Here is a 15,360-nt window from a genome sequence, read left to right on the forward strand (position 1 = left end):
CGATGGTAGGGAGCAGCTGAGATGTTGTTTTCCCCCTCCATGGGTAGGGGTTGGTGGTCCCGGGGCCCGGTGAGGTGACGGGGAGGCAGGGTTGGCAAGGTGCAGGGTCGCCTGGACTGCGCAGCGCGGTGCCAGATGGCATGGTTGTATTCACTCAGCCACAAATGTACGCAAAGTCTCTGGTAAACCAAATGGCTGGATGGACGGGTCCCGCAGACGGCTGCTGTGACTTCTCCCGGACGGTTGGTGGTGGCTGCCGTTCCCTGCACCTTTGTGTATGTTCGGTCCCGATGGATTCCCACCGGTAACCCACTCCCCAGCGTGTATATGTGCCGAAGGAGCCCTTTTGCCCGCAGGCTCTGGCCCTTGGAACTCTAGCTGTGGCGGTAGCTGTATTTCCTTTTGCTGGTTGGACGGTTGCCTTCAATCGGGTCTTGGCTGTTAGGAAACCCCTGGGGTTCCGGCCACTGACGGATTTGACCTGTAATGGCGGCTCCAAGCCTGGTTGGGGTCTGCAGGCCCTGCCTGAGTGTGCTGGCTTCACTTCGCTCCCCGGTTTGGTACCGGCGGGCCACCGCCCGACCCCGGTCCTACGGTTCCGCATTGATTCGCCTCTCCTGCAGACAGCCACCACCGTCTGCCAACCTTGCTCTTAGTGCCCGGGCCACACACCCGGACACGGTCAGTTTGCTCCTCCACTTCCACTTCACTCCTCTCACTTGCACTTCCCTAACTTATCTGCCTTCCTTCTCCCGCCTCCAGGACTGTGAACTCCTCAGTGGGTGGGGCCAACCGCCTGGCTCCACCTCACCTGGTGTGGACATCAGCCTCTGGAGGGAGGCAACAAGGATTTTGTGTCTGGCTGATGTGCCTGTCTCGGGGTGGGGGTGTGTGTTGCAGTGCCTGTGACGACCTGGCTAGTCCAGGGCGCCACACAGGGGATTATAAAAATGCATAAAATAAACACAGAAACAATTGACATGCTGATTCTATTTTCAGCAACAAAATCTGCAAGGAAAAAAGAAGCAGTGTGTGCACAGCAAGTCACAATTCTCATAGACTTTGCTTTTTCTGTGTTTTAAAAAAAGCAAGGAAAACCCTAGAAAACAAAACGCAAAAAAATGCAATGTGGGCACATGGCCTGATAGAGGATCTGTTACAGATGCATTTTGGCCAACACGGTCTTAGTCGTCGTATATGCTAAGTATACATATGATGTGTATGGGGGCCCCCCCAATTCTCTTCCTATAGTATAGATGATTGTGGGGGAGAAAACTATCAGGCAGCTAAAATTTTATCAGGTGATCTTTTTTTTTCTAGAGATGAGCAGCTGCCAAAGTTATCTGGCACTGACTTTTTCCTCTTCTCTTTGAAAACGCACGACCGCTCGGCTGATGGTTCTCATGGGTTTGGCCAACTTTAGTCTTTACAACCTACTGATACACGTTGGTCACAAAGGAGAAGCACAGCAATTGCCCCTACCAACAAATATGAATATTGCGATTGGTTACTATAGACATTTTGACTTTGATTCTTGCATCGAGTTCACTTTGGGACTTCTTGATGACCTTTTTTCTTACTGAACCCAGGAAATCCCTTCTGAGGTTTCAGAGACTCTGCTTCACTTTGCCTGGAAATTCTGCTTGGAAATAAAAAGAATGATGTCACCTCAGAAAAATTTATTGCCAGGAAGTGATGAAGACGAAATCTGAAAACCAGAAGACAAAGAATTGATTTGGACTCAGTTGGAGCAATTACCCACTTGACTCTCGTCTCCGAGTGTTTTTCTGGGAATACTTTTTTCTTCCATGACCTTTTACGAGGAAAGATATTTGTCATACTTGAGCCAAATTTTACTATGGATTCAGCTGGCCAAACTTCTGGATGATATTACTAATAAATGAGGGTAGCTGATCCTGTATTGTAAAAAAAATTATGTACACTGCTTTGAAAAAGTATTCATGCCTCATGAACTTTTCTACTCTTTTTCACATTACATCTACTAACCAAAATTTATTTTAGTGTTATTTTATGTGATTTACCAACACTAAATAAAAACGTATTTGTGAAGTATAATGGAAATGATACATGGTTTTCTAAATGTTTTAAAAATATAAATCTGAAAATTGTGACATGCATTTATATTCGGCGCCCTGTAGTCTGATACCACAAAATAAAATCCTGGGTGACCTATTGCCTCCAGAAGTCACATGATTAAAATGAGTAAAATGACGCCACGTGAGAGTAATATATTGTCAGCTATTCTGTGAAGGCTTCAGAGGTTTGTTTGAGAACATTAGGGATCAAACAGCATCATGAAAAGCAAGGAACACACCAGACAGGTCAGGGATAAAGTTGTGGAAAAGATTAAAGGTTTAGGTCTGTGAGGTAGCACGGTCGGCTGCGCAGCAGAAGACACGGGATCCAGGCATTAAGGTTCACAGCACACGGTTTAATGTCCAAACAAAAGTCCACAACAATATACATGTCCAGCAGAGAACTCAGGGAGTTGTGATCACTCCCTCACACCCGGCACACCTGCCCTTGTTCCTGTTTCCATTTAACCCTTCCTTCAGCCTGTAGGGAAACAGCATTAACCCTGGAGTGGATTTACTTTCTATCATGGAGTGAGCACAACCGGGGCGAGACATACCGGCCGTCATAGATAACCCCGGTCACAGTCTCACATACCCCCCCCCCTCAGTTCAAGCGAGCGGGGTTGAACTCCCGGCATCAAACACGGGCCGCGGGACAAGGCATCGGCGTTGCCCTGCAACCCACCGGCCCTATGTTCAACCGTAAACCGGAAGTTCTGCAGAGAAAGGAACCACCGGGTAACCCGGGCATTCCGTTCCTTGGCGGACCTCATCCAGACCAGCGGAGAGTGATCCGTCACCAAGCGAAACTGCCGTCCCAGCAGGTAATAGCGTAGGGACTCCAAGGCCCACTTGATCGCCAGGCACTCCTTCTCCACTACGCTATAATTCCGCTCGGGAGGGGTGAGCTTCCTACTTAAGAAGGTGACGGGGTGTTCCTCCCCCTGAACCACCTGAGACAGCACTGCCCCCAGGCCGACCTCTGAGGCGTCAGTCTGTACTATGAACTCCTTCCGGAAATCAGGGTGTACCAGAACGGGCTGTCCGCACAGGACCCCCTTCAGGGCCCGGAAGGAGTCCTCGGCCTGCGGAGTCCAGCGCACCATGACGGACTTCTTGCCTTTGAGAAGGTCCGTCAAGGGGGCTGATAGTCCCGCAAAATCCTTTACAAACCTCCTGCAGTACCCCACGATACCCAGGAAGGCCCTAACCTGCTTCGTGGTCAGGGGTCTAGGCCACTTCTGGATCGCCTCAACCTTGTTAATTTGGGGCTTAATCACTCCTTGGCCTATCACGTAGCCCAAGTAGCGGGCTTCCGTGAGTCCCAACGCACATTTCTTGGGATTGGCCGTCAATCCGGCTGTTCGAAGCGCGTCCACCACCGCTTGTACCTGTTCCAAGTGGGTCTGCCAATCGAAGCTGTAAATAATGATGTCATCAAGGTACGCTGATGCATACGCCTGGTGGGGTTCCAGCACTAAGTCCATCAACTTCTGGAACGTGGCCGGAGCGCCATGTAACCCAAAAGGCAAGACAACATAGTGGAAGAGACCCTCTGGCGTAACAAAAGCGGTTTTCTCCTTGGCGGACTCCATCAGTGGCACCTGCCAGTACCCCTTGGTCAGGTCGAGCGTGGTAAAATATCGCGCCTGTCCCAGCCTATCAATCAGCTCATCCACCCGGGGCATGGGGTAGAGATCGAACTTGGATATTTCGTTCAATCTCCTAAAGTCATTGCAGAACCTTAAGGAGCCATCGGGTTTTGGTATTAGGACAAATCGGACTAGCCCATTCACTCCGGGATTTTTCGATGACCCCCAGGCGTAACATTGTCTTTACTTCCTCCGATATGGCTTGTCGTCGAGCCTCCGGTACCCGGTATGACTTCAGGCGTACCTTCAGGTGGGGCTCGGTGACAATATCATGTCGTATCAGACTGGTCCTACCGGGCAGCTCGGAGAAGACATCGGGGTTCTGCTGAACCAGCCGTCTGGCCTCTCGCCTCTGAGTCTTGGTGAGGGCTTCTCCAATCCTTACTTCCGGTTCGTCCTCTCCGGAGGTCGCTGGAGCCGGATGTGAACGACCCGAAGAGGAGGGAGATGGGGAAAAAACAGCCATCAGGCTTTCCCGTTCCTGCCAAGGTTTTAATAGGTTGACATGGTATATTTGTTCAGGTTTCCGCCTACCGAGCTGCAATACTTTATAGTTAACCACCCCGACTCTTTCCTTTATCTCGTAGGGGCCTTGCCACTGAGCCAGGAATTTACTCTCCGCCGTGGGGATTAATACCAACACCCGATCCCCGGGTTTAAAGGTCCGCACGGTGGCTTGTCTATTGTAGCGGCCGCTTTGCGCGGCCTGAGCCTCCTGTAAATGCTCCTTTACAATTGGCATGACCGCGCTTATGCGGTTCTGCATACCCAAAATGTGTTCAATCACACTTTTATGGGGGGTGGGCTCTTGCTCCCATGTTTCCTTTGCCAGGTCCAACAATTCCCGGGGATGTCGCCCGTATAACAATTCAAAAGGCGAAAACCCCGTGGATGCCTGTGGCACCTCACGGATGGCAAACATCAAATAGGGAAGCATCATATCCCAGTCTTTCCCGTCTTTTGAAATCACCCTTTTGAGCATGGTTTTCAGGGTTTTATTGAAACGCTCGACTAAACCGTCCGTTTGAGGATCATACACAGACGTACGCAACTGCTTGATCTGGAGTAGCCGGCATAGCTCTTTGGTCACTTTAGACATGAATGGGGTCCCCTGATCCGTAAGGATCTCCTTGGGCAACCTCACCCGGCAGAACACAGCAAACAACTACCGAGCTATAAGCTTTGCTGCAGTATGTCTGAGAGGTATCGCCTCGGGATACCGGGTGGCATAGTCAACGATCACTAGGATGTGTTGGTGCCCTCGAGCGGACTTTACGAGGGGCCCCACCAGATCCATCCCTATCCGTTCAAAAGGGACTTCTATAATGGGTAACGGTACCAACGGACTGCGAAATGGGTCAAGGGTGCGGTAAGCTGACACTCCGGGCAGGTTTCGCAGAACCGTTTTACCTCCCCAAAGACCCCGGGCCAATAGAACCTTTGCAATATTCGCTCCTGCGTTTTCTTGACCCCTAGGTGGCCACTCATCAGGTGTTTATGAGCCAAGTCGAGGACCCGCCGGCGATACGGCTGGGGCACCACCAACTGCTCTACCCCCACGCCCCGTATTTCATCTACCCGGTAGAGTAAATCCTGCTTAAGAGCGAAATGGGGGTACCTTACCTGGGCACCGGGCAGCTGTGCCACCCCGTCAACTACTGTCACTCGACTCCGGGCATGTATTAATGTAGGGTCCTGGAGTTGGGCTGTCCCAAACGTATCCGGGGACGCCTCCAACTCCGGGATGGGTTCGACCGTCTCAGCCTCTCCTGCCAATACCTCTAGGGGCGACCTATCGGGTTCACATTCTGTCCCTATCATGGGGACCCCTACGGCAGGCGTCCCGGATTCAGGATTGTAGGGCTCAGGTCCCGGACTGACCAATATCTGAGGGGACTTAGGAGGTCCCTTCCATAAAGTCCAAAAATAGGGCAGATCCCTTCCTAGGATCACGTCATAGGGAAGAGTGTTAATAAGTCCCACCTCATGTTGCACCTGACCGCAAGGTGCTGTGATGGTGATAATCCCCGTGGGATAGTCTCGGCAGTCCCCATGTATGCAAACCACCCCCACGGTACGTCCTGTGGCCTTTACTTTAGCCCTCAAGGTTGATCGCACAAGGGTCACTAAGCTTCCGGAATCCAACAATCCTGTAACCGGACATCCATTCACCTGTATTTGGCACAAGTGGAGCTCCGTCTCTGGGGAGATCAGGTCAGCGGTACACACCACCTGAGCATACATTGAACCCCGCCGGGTAACCCCACAATCCATGGGCTCCGTGGTGAGTGGACACTGGGCTTCCATATGTCCCACCCGCTGGCACCGCCAACATCTAATGGGGACGGAAACCCCCTTGACGGGTTGTCGTTTAGGGTACAGAACCTTCCGGACCTCAGGAACGGCGGGCGCGGCCTCAGACGGGACGGTAGGGGACTCCTGCACCGTTGTCAGCGGTGGGTCCTTGGCCATAGGCTTGGAGGGGCCGGACCGACGGGCGGTACGCAAAGTCTCAGTGTCCCGTATCAAGTCCTGCGTAGCCACATGCCGCTCTACCAGGGACACTAATTGGTCCAGGGTACTCGGGTCACCCTGTCCTACCCACCGTTGAACGGTGACGGGTAAAGTGCGCACAAAACGATCAACTACTACCCTTTCCACCATTTGCGCCGGGCTCAGAGTGTCAGGCTGCAACCACTTTTTTACAAGATGCAACAAGTCATAGGCCTGGGAGCGTACGGGTTTGGCTTCCTCATAGAACCACTGATTTACCCGCTGAGCCCGTACATAGGTATTCACCCCCAACCGAGCCAGTATTTCGGCTTTCAGGGTCACATAGTCAATGGCGTCCTCGGTACAGAGGTCCAGGTACGCTTTTTGGGGTTCCCCCGTCAGATAGGGCGACAATACCTCAGCCCACTGGGGGGTCGGCAGCTTTTCCCGCTCGGCCACCCGCTCAAACACCGCCAGGAACGCTTCCACATCATCCCCCGGGGTCATCTTTTGCAACGCTTGTCTCACCGCTTTCCGGACGCTGCCGTCGTCACCCGGTCCCGGGGTTGTTGCTGCCGGTCCAGCACGGATCGAATTGGCCAGGAGAACCATCTGTTCTTGGTGCCTTTTCTCCTGCACTTGCAAGGATTGCTGCTGACGTTCCAACGCCCGGAGCAGGTGTGCATTGGTCTCTTGTTGCTGTGCATTAGCCTGTTGTTGCTGTGCATTAGCCTGAGCCAGCTGCTTTAGTATGTCCTCCATGGCGTCACCGGGTTTGGGCTGTAGTATAGCCGCTCGAATCCAGGACATGTGCTACTGGGTCACCAGGGATGGATGCTACACCTCACCGGTTGGCATGCCCGCATTCTCCACCATATGTGAGGTAGCACGGTCGGCTGCGCAGCAGAAGACACGGGATCCAGGCATTAAGGTTCACAGCACACGGTTTAATGTCCAAACAAAAGTCCACAACAATATACATGTGCCTCTCCAGCAGAGAACTCAGGGAGTTGTGATCACTCCCTCACACCCGGCACACCTGCCCTTGTTCCTGTTTCCATTTAACCCTTCCTTCAGCCTGTAGGGAAACAGCATTAACCCTGGAGTGGATTTACTTTCTATCATGGAGTGAGCACAACCGGGGCGAGACATACCGGCCGTCATAGATAACCCCGGTCACAGTCTCACAGTCATAGAAAAAATAGGCCAAGCTCTGAACATCTCAAAGAGTACAAATAGGTCTTTGGTACAACTGCAAACCCACCAACTCATGGCTCTCCATCTAAACTGACATCTCAAGCAAGGAGAGCACTAATTAGAAAATAAGCCAAGAGGCCCATGGTCACTCTAGAGAAGCTGCAGAGATCCACAGCTCAGGTGGGAGTATCTGTTCACAGGATAACTATTAAGGTACATTTCCACTTGCACATAGCTTCCGATGCGAGAGCATTGGAAGCAATATGCTAATGACACTTTGTTGCGAGCATCAGCCAAGGGTCATGCGACTGTGATGTGATCTTGTGATCGTATCACTGCTGCCTGTCTCTGCGTATGTCGCACTGCAATCGGATGACATGTGAGTGCAGTGCGATGTTTCACACGCTTCCATAGACAACATATCATGCATATGTGATGCTGGCCGTGAGATATACTGCGAGCTGGACGGTGAGAGAGCCCTGAAAACAGACAAGCAAGTACCGAACTTTGACATTCCTGAGGATCGACGAGGACCACAGCCTCGAACTCGTGGAAGTGAGCTCATGTCGTTTCAACTGAACCATAAGTCTGTACCATTGTGCGCAGTTGGTAGGGCATGGGGTAGGACTCTGTAGTTAAAGCACGATAGCACCACAGCCAGAATAGTGAAGGCCAGTTAGTTCACTATTGCAGTGTAGTTGCTTATCTGTTTTATCTGCTGAGTTTGTGGTTGCAGTAATCTGTGTAATACCGTAGTTGGGCGACAGATCTGTTGCGCGCTCCAGCTGCCGTAGGAGTTTTGTGTGTCAAAGCCTAACTGTTGTCAGTATAACTTCCCTTGTTCACTTGCATAACGTTAAATTCCTATCTGTTAATACACCTACTTTTGGTTTTGCATTCTCAACTTGAGTACCGTACTTGAATCCTGCACAGCTGTGGGTTTCTAAGCATCCGCTACACTAACATAGCATATCATCCTGAAAAAAACATCCTCACCGTCACACATTGTGGTGGTAGCATCATACTTTGAGGAGGCTTTTCTTCAGCAGGGATAGGGAAGCTGATCCGAGTTGAGGAAGATGGATGGAACTAAACACACAGCAATCCTGGAGGAAAACCTGTTAGAGGCTGCAAAAGACTTTCGACCGAGGCGTAAGTTCACCTTCTAGCAGGACAACAATCCTAAACATACTGCAAGAACTACAATGGATGATTCAGATCAATACATATTCATGTGTGTCAATGTCCTAGTCAAAGGCCAAACCTAAATCCATTGAAAATCTGTGGCAAGACTTGAAAATTACTGTTCACCAACGTATCCATCCAATGCCACTAGGCTAGATCTATTTTGCAAAACTGAATGGGTAAAATTTTGAGCCTCTAAGGCTATGCGCGCACGCTGCGTTTTTTGCCGCTTTTTTGGCTGTGTTTTTGTTCTGAAAAACTGCATGAATCTTGTTCCTCAGCAAAGTCTATGAGATTTCATATTTGCTGTCCGCACATTGCATTTTTTTTTAGCTGCGCTTTTGTGGTGACCACAAAGATGCAGCATGTCAATTCTTTTTGTGTTTTGTCCCTGCATTTTGGGAGGGCTGGTATTTGGCCAGATACTGCTCCCCACATAAAGTCTATGGGGACCAGAATTGGGCACAAAGGAAAGGGGTAGTGTGACGCCCTGGCCTATCAGGTCGTCACAGGGTGTTGCACAATTTTCCTTTCAGTGCAGCATCCATCTCTCCCTTGGTTACAGGTGCCACCCAGTGATGTGCTAGGACCAGCATGCAAATCTCAGTCACACACACACCAGTGGGGAGGTCCAGTAGTAAAGTGGCCGCCCACCTTAGAGTCAGGCAGACTGGGTGGGAGGTGACTAGTTAGTCGTCGGCAGGGGAGCAAAGGGAGCAGAGGGCTCTCAAGTAGCTCTCAGGGAGGAGAGCAGGCTGGGGAGTTGGAGCTCCCAGACAGCGTGAGAGAGCAGCCCTCAGAGAGTGGGGGACTGAAGAGTTGAGGCTTCCGGAGGGTCGGACTGGACCAAAGCACACTAGTAATGTCGCGGGCGGGGAGGAGGGTGTCAGCACACCGCGCTCACCCCTTCTGCTCGGGTCCGGCAGCTGCTCAGTGGTGGCTCGAGCGGTGGGCCGGATCCCGGGGTTTCTCGAGCGACACTCCTCGCCCGTGAGTGAAAGGGGGTTTTTGTGGTTGGGTGTGGGGATTGTTATAGTTCGTGACACCACCCACGGTTGTGGTGATTTCACCACCGCTGCTCAATATGGGGATCCCGGGGATGGTGATGCGGAGCAGCCAGTTGTTGTGTTGCCCCTCCGTGGGTAGGGGTTGGTGATCCCGGGGCCCAGTGGGGTGCAGGGGCGCAGGGGCAGCGCTGTGCCTTGCGGCACTGAGGTACTCACTCAGCCAGTAAACACGACACAGTTCTCGGTAAACAAACGGCTGGTTGGACGGGTCCCTCGGACGGTTCACGGTGCTGCGGTTCCCTGCAGTTAGCGGTGACGGTCTCTTCCCTGCACCTTTGAAATGTCTGTTTGGTAGCGGTGGATTCCCACCGGTTACTCGCTCCCCGGCTGCAATCTGTGCCGGAGGAGCTCCACACTTTGCCCGCAGGCGCCGGCCCTGGGAAACTGGTGCCTTGGCGGTGGCGGTGTTTCCCCGTTGTGGTTGGACCTTTGCCGTCAATCAGGACTTGCTTGTTGGGAGATCTGCGTCCCCTTCACTAACGGATTTAGCAATGTATAGCGACTCCAAGCCTTGCTGGGATCCGAAAAGCCCCTGCTCTGGTGCTGACTGCTCTTTGTATACTGCTCCAGACCCCCGGATACACACAGCCTCCGTGGCCCTTCCAGCAACCTCCAGACAGTCCCACTGCAGATCTTCACCACTGTCTGCTGACCTTGCTGACTCCGTCTGGGCACACAGCCACAGACCAACTTCAGGCTTTCTGTCACTTTCACTGCTGTTTCACTTCACTCTAGCTCCCTCCTGAGCTATCTTTTGTTGTTTCCTCCTTCACTCCCCTAACTAGACTGCCTGGTTTTTCCCGCCTCCAGAGCTGTGACCTCCTTGGTGGGCGGAGCCAACCACCTGGCCCACCCCCTGGTGTGGATCATCAGTCTCTGGAGGAAGGCAACAAGGATTTGTGGGTTAGCTGGTGTATCTACAGGGAATGTGGGGTGCGTGTGTGTTGTTATCTGTGTCCCCTGGCTTGCCCAGGGCGACACATTCCCCCTTAGCAAAACGCAGACCGTCCTCGGGCTGCCCGTCCAACACCGGTTTTATTTTCCTTTTTGTTTTCTGAAAATGTAAAAAGGTATAACATCATAACGGTAAATTATATACATTTTTAATCATAACTCTTCCCAAGACGGGAGGCACATTTACTTTTAACGTTACAACGGTGTACGGTCACGGTTTCCGCTCTCTCCCACCCAAGCAACCTGGCCCTGATGCTGCCCCTAAAGCCCAGGCAGCACCCCTTGACCCACAGTCCAGCACAAGTCACCCGAGCGGGATCTGTCCTTCCCTCCAGAGGGTGGCCACCGGTTCCTTTGGTGGCTGGGCCCCAGCCTGCTCTGCTCAGGGCCCTCCCTCCAACCTGCCTCTCCGGAGGCGGCATTGCGGAAACGGTAACGGTACCCAACATATTTACAAGCCACTTAACGCTTGTGGTGCCCTGTAAGTTCACGGGCTTGTCCATGGATAGTTCCCATGCAAAACTTAAACGGTCCCCACGGGGACAACGGTGCCGGCTCCTGCCGGTTGCAATCACAAAAGCAAATCAGGTAAAACTTCGGTAATTATCATTTTCTTATCATCTGCAACTTTCAAAACTTTTCAACAAACTTACAAACACTCTTTTACATTTGCGGACCCCTTTTACTCATAGAACGGTCTCCCTGTACCTAAGTGGAGGTCTACCTAGGTTGGAACGGGTGGACCTTCGGGGCCCGGTGTCAGTGGTGCTAGACAGTGGGGTAGAGGGAACAATCGGTTCCTCCTCCCTGCTATAGTGTGGAGCAGGCGGAGGTGCAGGGGAGCTGGGTACAGGTTCATCCCTGGGCACTGGTACTGGTTCTGGCTCACGGTTAACCGCTTCCACTACTTCTTCATCCACGGGTTGTGGGAACAGTATCACTGGAAGAATCACCGCGCCGTTCTGTGTAGGCCAGTTTGCTGGGAAGTCACCCATTACAGTGTGGATTACCTCTGCTGCCTTTTCCACTGGTGTAGGAACCGGTACTTCAGCCTCTGCCTTCAACGCTGGGGGGCATTTTTTTAGATGGTCCCGAGAAACTGTGGCTAGGGTGCCCCCTTGGTCACGACTGATCTGGTAGGTCTTCCCATCTCCCCATTCTGTGGGTTGTATGACGTAAGGGACTTGCTCCCACTGATCATCCAGCTTGTGGGCTTTTCTCTTCCGTTTCAGCACCACATCTCCTGGCTGGAAAGGACCTGCGGGCGCCTTCTGATTGAACCGGTGCTCTTGCTGCTCTCGACTTCGACTGAGGTTTTTCTCCACATACTCCTGGATTTGCCGGTATTGTGCCCTCCTCCGACTTTCCCACTCCGCCGTTGAAGGGAGTGCTTCCGGGGCTTCCAATCCCATCTCCAGATCCACCGGCAGGCGGCCAGGCCGAGCCCTCATCAGATACGCTGGGGTGCACTTCGTCGAGCTAGACGGGATATTATTGTACATGTCGACCAAGTCAGGTAGCTTTTCCGGCCACATGTTCCGTTTTTCCAGCGGTAGTGTCTTGAGGAGCCCCAGGACCAAGTGGTTCATTTTCTCGCACATGCCATTGGTTTGGGCGTGGTACGGAGTGGTCCGGATCTTCTTGCAGCCGTACAACTGGCAGAATTCGTGAAACACCTCTGCCTCAAAAGCCGGGCCTTGGTCAGTCAGCACCTTCTCGGGGTACCCATGGGGTCGGCAGAAATAAGCCTGGAACGCTCGAGCAGCGGTTCGACCAGTTAGGTCCTTAACGGGGACTACTACCATAAATCTTGAGTAGTGGTCTACCATGGTCAATGCGTAGGTGTACCCACTTCGGCTAGGGGTGAGCTTGACATGGTCCAGGGCGACCAGCTCCAGCGGCTGATGGGTGACTATGGGATGTAACGGTGCCCTCTGGCTAGTCTCGTCCTTTCTCCTCAGTGTACAAGGACCGCACTCTCGGCACCAGGCTTCCACCGATTCACGCATCCCACTCCAATAGAACCGCTCCCTCAACAGCATCTCCAGCTTCTTCCACCCGAAGTGGCCAGCACCATCATGGTATGCCCACAGGACAGTAGCGACCTCAGCTTGAGGAACGATCAACTGGCATATTTTCTCATGGGTCTTCGGGTTGATCAGCTCACGGTACAGCCTCCCTTGGTGTAGGTAAAGTCGTTTTCGTTCTTTCCACAAGCGTTGGGCTTCAGCTGGAGCGCCAGGGTCTATTCCCATAGCACCTTGTTCCACCAGAGTCTTGACAAGGCGGACAGCCGGCGCTTGGTCCTGGGCGTCCTGCCACTCTTGACTAGGCCGCGGGTCCAGATCTACCCTTTGCTGGCATACTTGTACCCTCTCAGTAGGCGGCTGGTGAAACGCAGGCAACTCGATCTCCTCGAGGTCGTCATCCTCGCACCCATCTTCTGACAAATGGGGCATCCGGGAGAGTGCATCAGCATTTATGTTGACACGACTAGCTCGGTACTTTATGGTGAAATCATAGTTGGCTAGCCGGGCTACCCACCGCTGCTCCAGTGCGCCCAACTTGGCCGTGTTCAGGTGAGTCAGCGGATTGTTGTCCGTAAACGCGGTGAAGGTTGCTGCCGCCAAGTAGTGGCGGAACCGCTCCGTGATAGCCCATACCAACGCCAATAGCTCAAGCTTGAAGGAGCTATAATTCTCGGGGTTCCTTTCGGTCGGCCGGAGTTTTCGGCTAGCGTAGGCAATCACCTTCTCCTTTCCATCCTGGACCTGGGATAGGACCGCTCCTAGCCCCACGTTACTGGCGTCCGTGTGGAGGATGAACGGGCGCCCATAGTCAGGGTATGCCAGGATCTCTTCTCCGGTCAAGGCCGCCTTCAACTGGCAAAAGGATTCCTCATGCTTGTCCTCCCACGACAGTGGGGCTCCAATGGGTCTACCACCTTTGGTCTGTCCCACGAGGAGATCTTGCATGGGGGCAGCCATCTTCGTGTACCCCTTTATGAAGCGCCGATAGTACCCCACCAGACCCAGGAACTGCCTTACTTCCCTCACTGTGGTTGGTCTCGGCCAGCTCTGGATGGCAGTAATCTTCTCAGGGTCGGGGGCGACACCATCCGCACTCACCACATGCCCTAGATACTGCACCCTGGGTTTCAGCAGGTGGCATTTTGAGGGCTTCAACTTCATCCCGTACTTGGCAAGGGACGCGAACACCTCGGCCAGGTGCTCCAGATGGGCTTCATACGTCTGGGAATAAACAATCACATCATCCAAATACAGCAGGACGGTCTCGAAGTTTAAATGTCCCAGACAGCACTCCATCAACCGTTGGAAGGTCCCGGGGGCATTGCACAGCCCAAACGGCATGCTATTGAATTCGCAGAGCCCCATCGGGGTGGTGAAGGCGGTCTTCTCCCGGTCCTCTGGGGCCACGGCCACTTGCCAGTATCCGCTGGTGAGGTCAAGGGTCGAGAAGTAGTTTGCAGTTCTCAGTGCAGCCAAAGACTCTTCAATACGAGGTAATGGATAGGCATCTTTATGGGTTATCTGGTTGATCTTCCGGTAGTCCACACACATCCGCATGGTACCATCCTTCTTCTTGACCAGTACCAACGGAGCAGCCCAGGGACTACAGCTGTCCCAAATAACCCCTGCCTCCTTCATATTGCTCAACATATCCTTGGCACACTGGTAATGTGCAGGGGGAATAGGTCTATACCTCTCTTTGATAGGGGGATGTTCACCCGTGGGAATGTGGTGTTGGACCCCCTTGATCTGCCCAAAGTCTAGGGGGTGCTTACTGAAAACCTGTTCGTACTCCTGCACCACCCTGTGTACCCCTGCCCTGTGATGTGTAGGGGTATCATCAGTGCCTATATGTAGCTGTTGGTGCCACTCCTTTGTGTCCCCCTGGGGTGGGGAAGTGCTGGTGGTAGGTGGGGGTGTGGATGGACTGGCTTCATGGATAGTGTGAGGGTCCAGGGTGAGCAGCTTGGCAATGGTGGCATACCGGGGGAGCCTGACTTCTTCCTCCCCACAGTTCAACACTCTTACGGGCACTCTCCCTTTCTTCACATCTACCACCCCGCGGGCGGCCACTACAGTGGGCCAGTGCTCGGAAGGCATGGGCTCCATCATCGCAGGGTAGTCACGCCCCTGAGGCCCTACTGCTGCCCTACACCAGATCATCATCTCACTCCTAGGGGGCACAGTCAATGGAGCAACATCCATCACTCTCACTCCACCAATCTCCCCTCCTGTTGAGCTTACATGCTGGCAATACATCAGGGCGCGGATCTCACGCTGCACAGCCCTCTGCCGGCTCCCCGCCGCTGTGGCGGCTAGCTGTTGCAATAAGTTCAACACATCAGCCATGCAGTGTTCCATCACATTGGTTCCCAGCACTATTTTCGGGTTATGATCACTGGGTTCATTCATGATCACAATCATACCCTGGTGTTGCAATTCAGCTTGCCCCACTGTCATAGCCACTTGTTTATACCCCACCTGGGTCAATGGAAGTCCATTAGCGGCAATCAAATTTATACTATTGTCTGGAGGCGCCAGTTCGTCCGTAGCCCAATACCGCTGATACAACGTGTATGGTATGGTAGTTACCTGTGATCCAGGGTCCAAGAGAGCCATCACTGGTATGCCGTCCACAGCCACGGGGATGATAGGGCGGGCCCCGATATATCGGTCTCGCCAGTCC

This window comes from Anomaloglossus baeobatrachus, chromosome 5, assembly GCF_048569485.1.
Source record: "Anomaloglossus baeobatrachus isolate aAnoBae1 chromosome 5, aAnoBae1.hap1, whole genome shotgun sequence".
NCBI lineage: Eukaryota > Metazoa > Chordata > Amphibia > Anura > Aromobatidae > Anomaloglossus > Anomaloglossus baeobatrachus.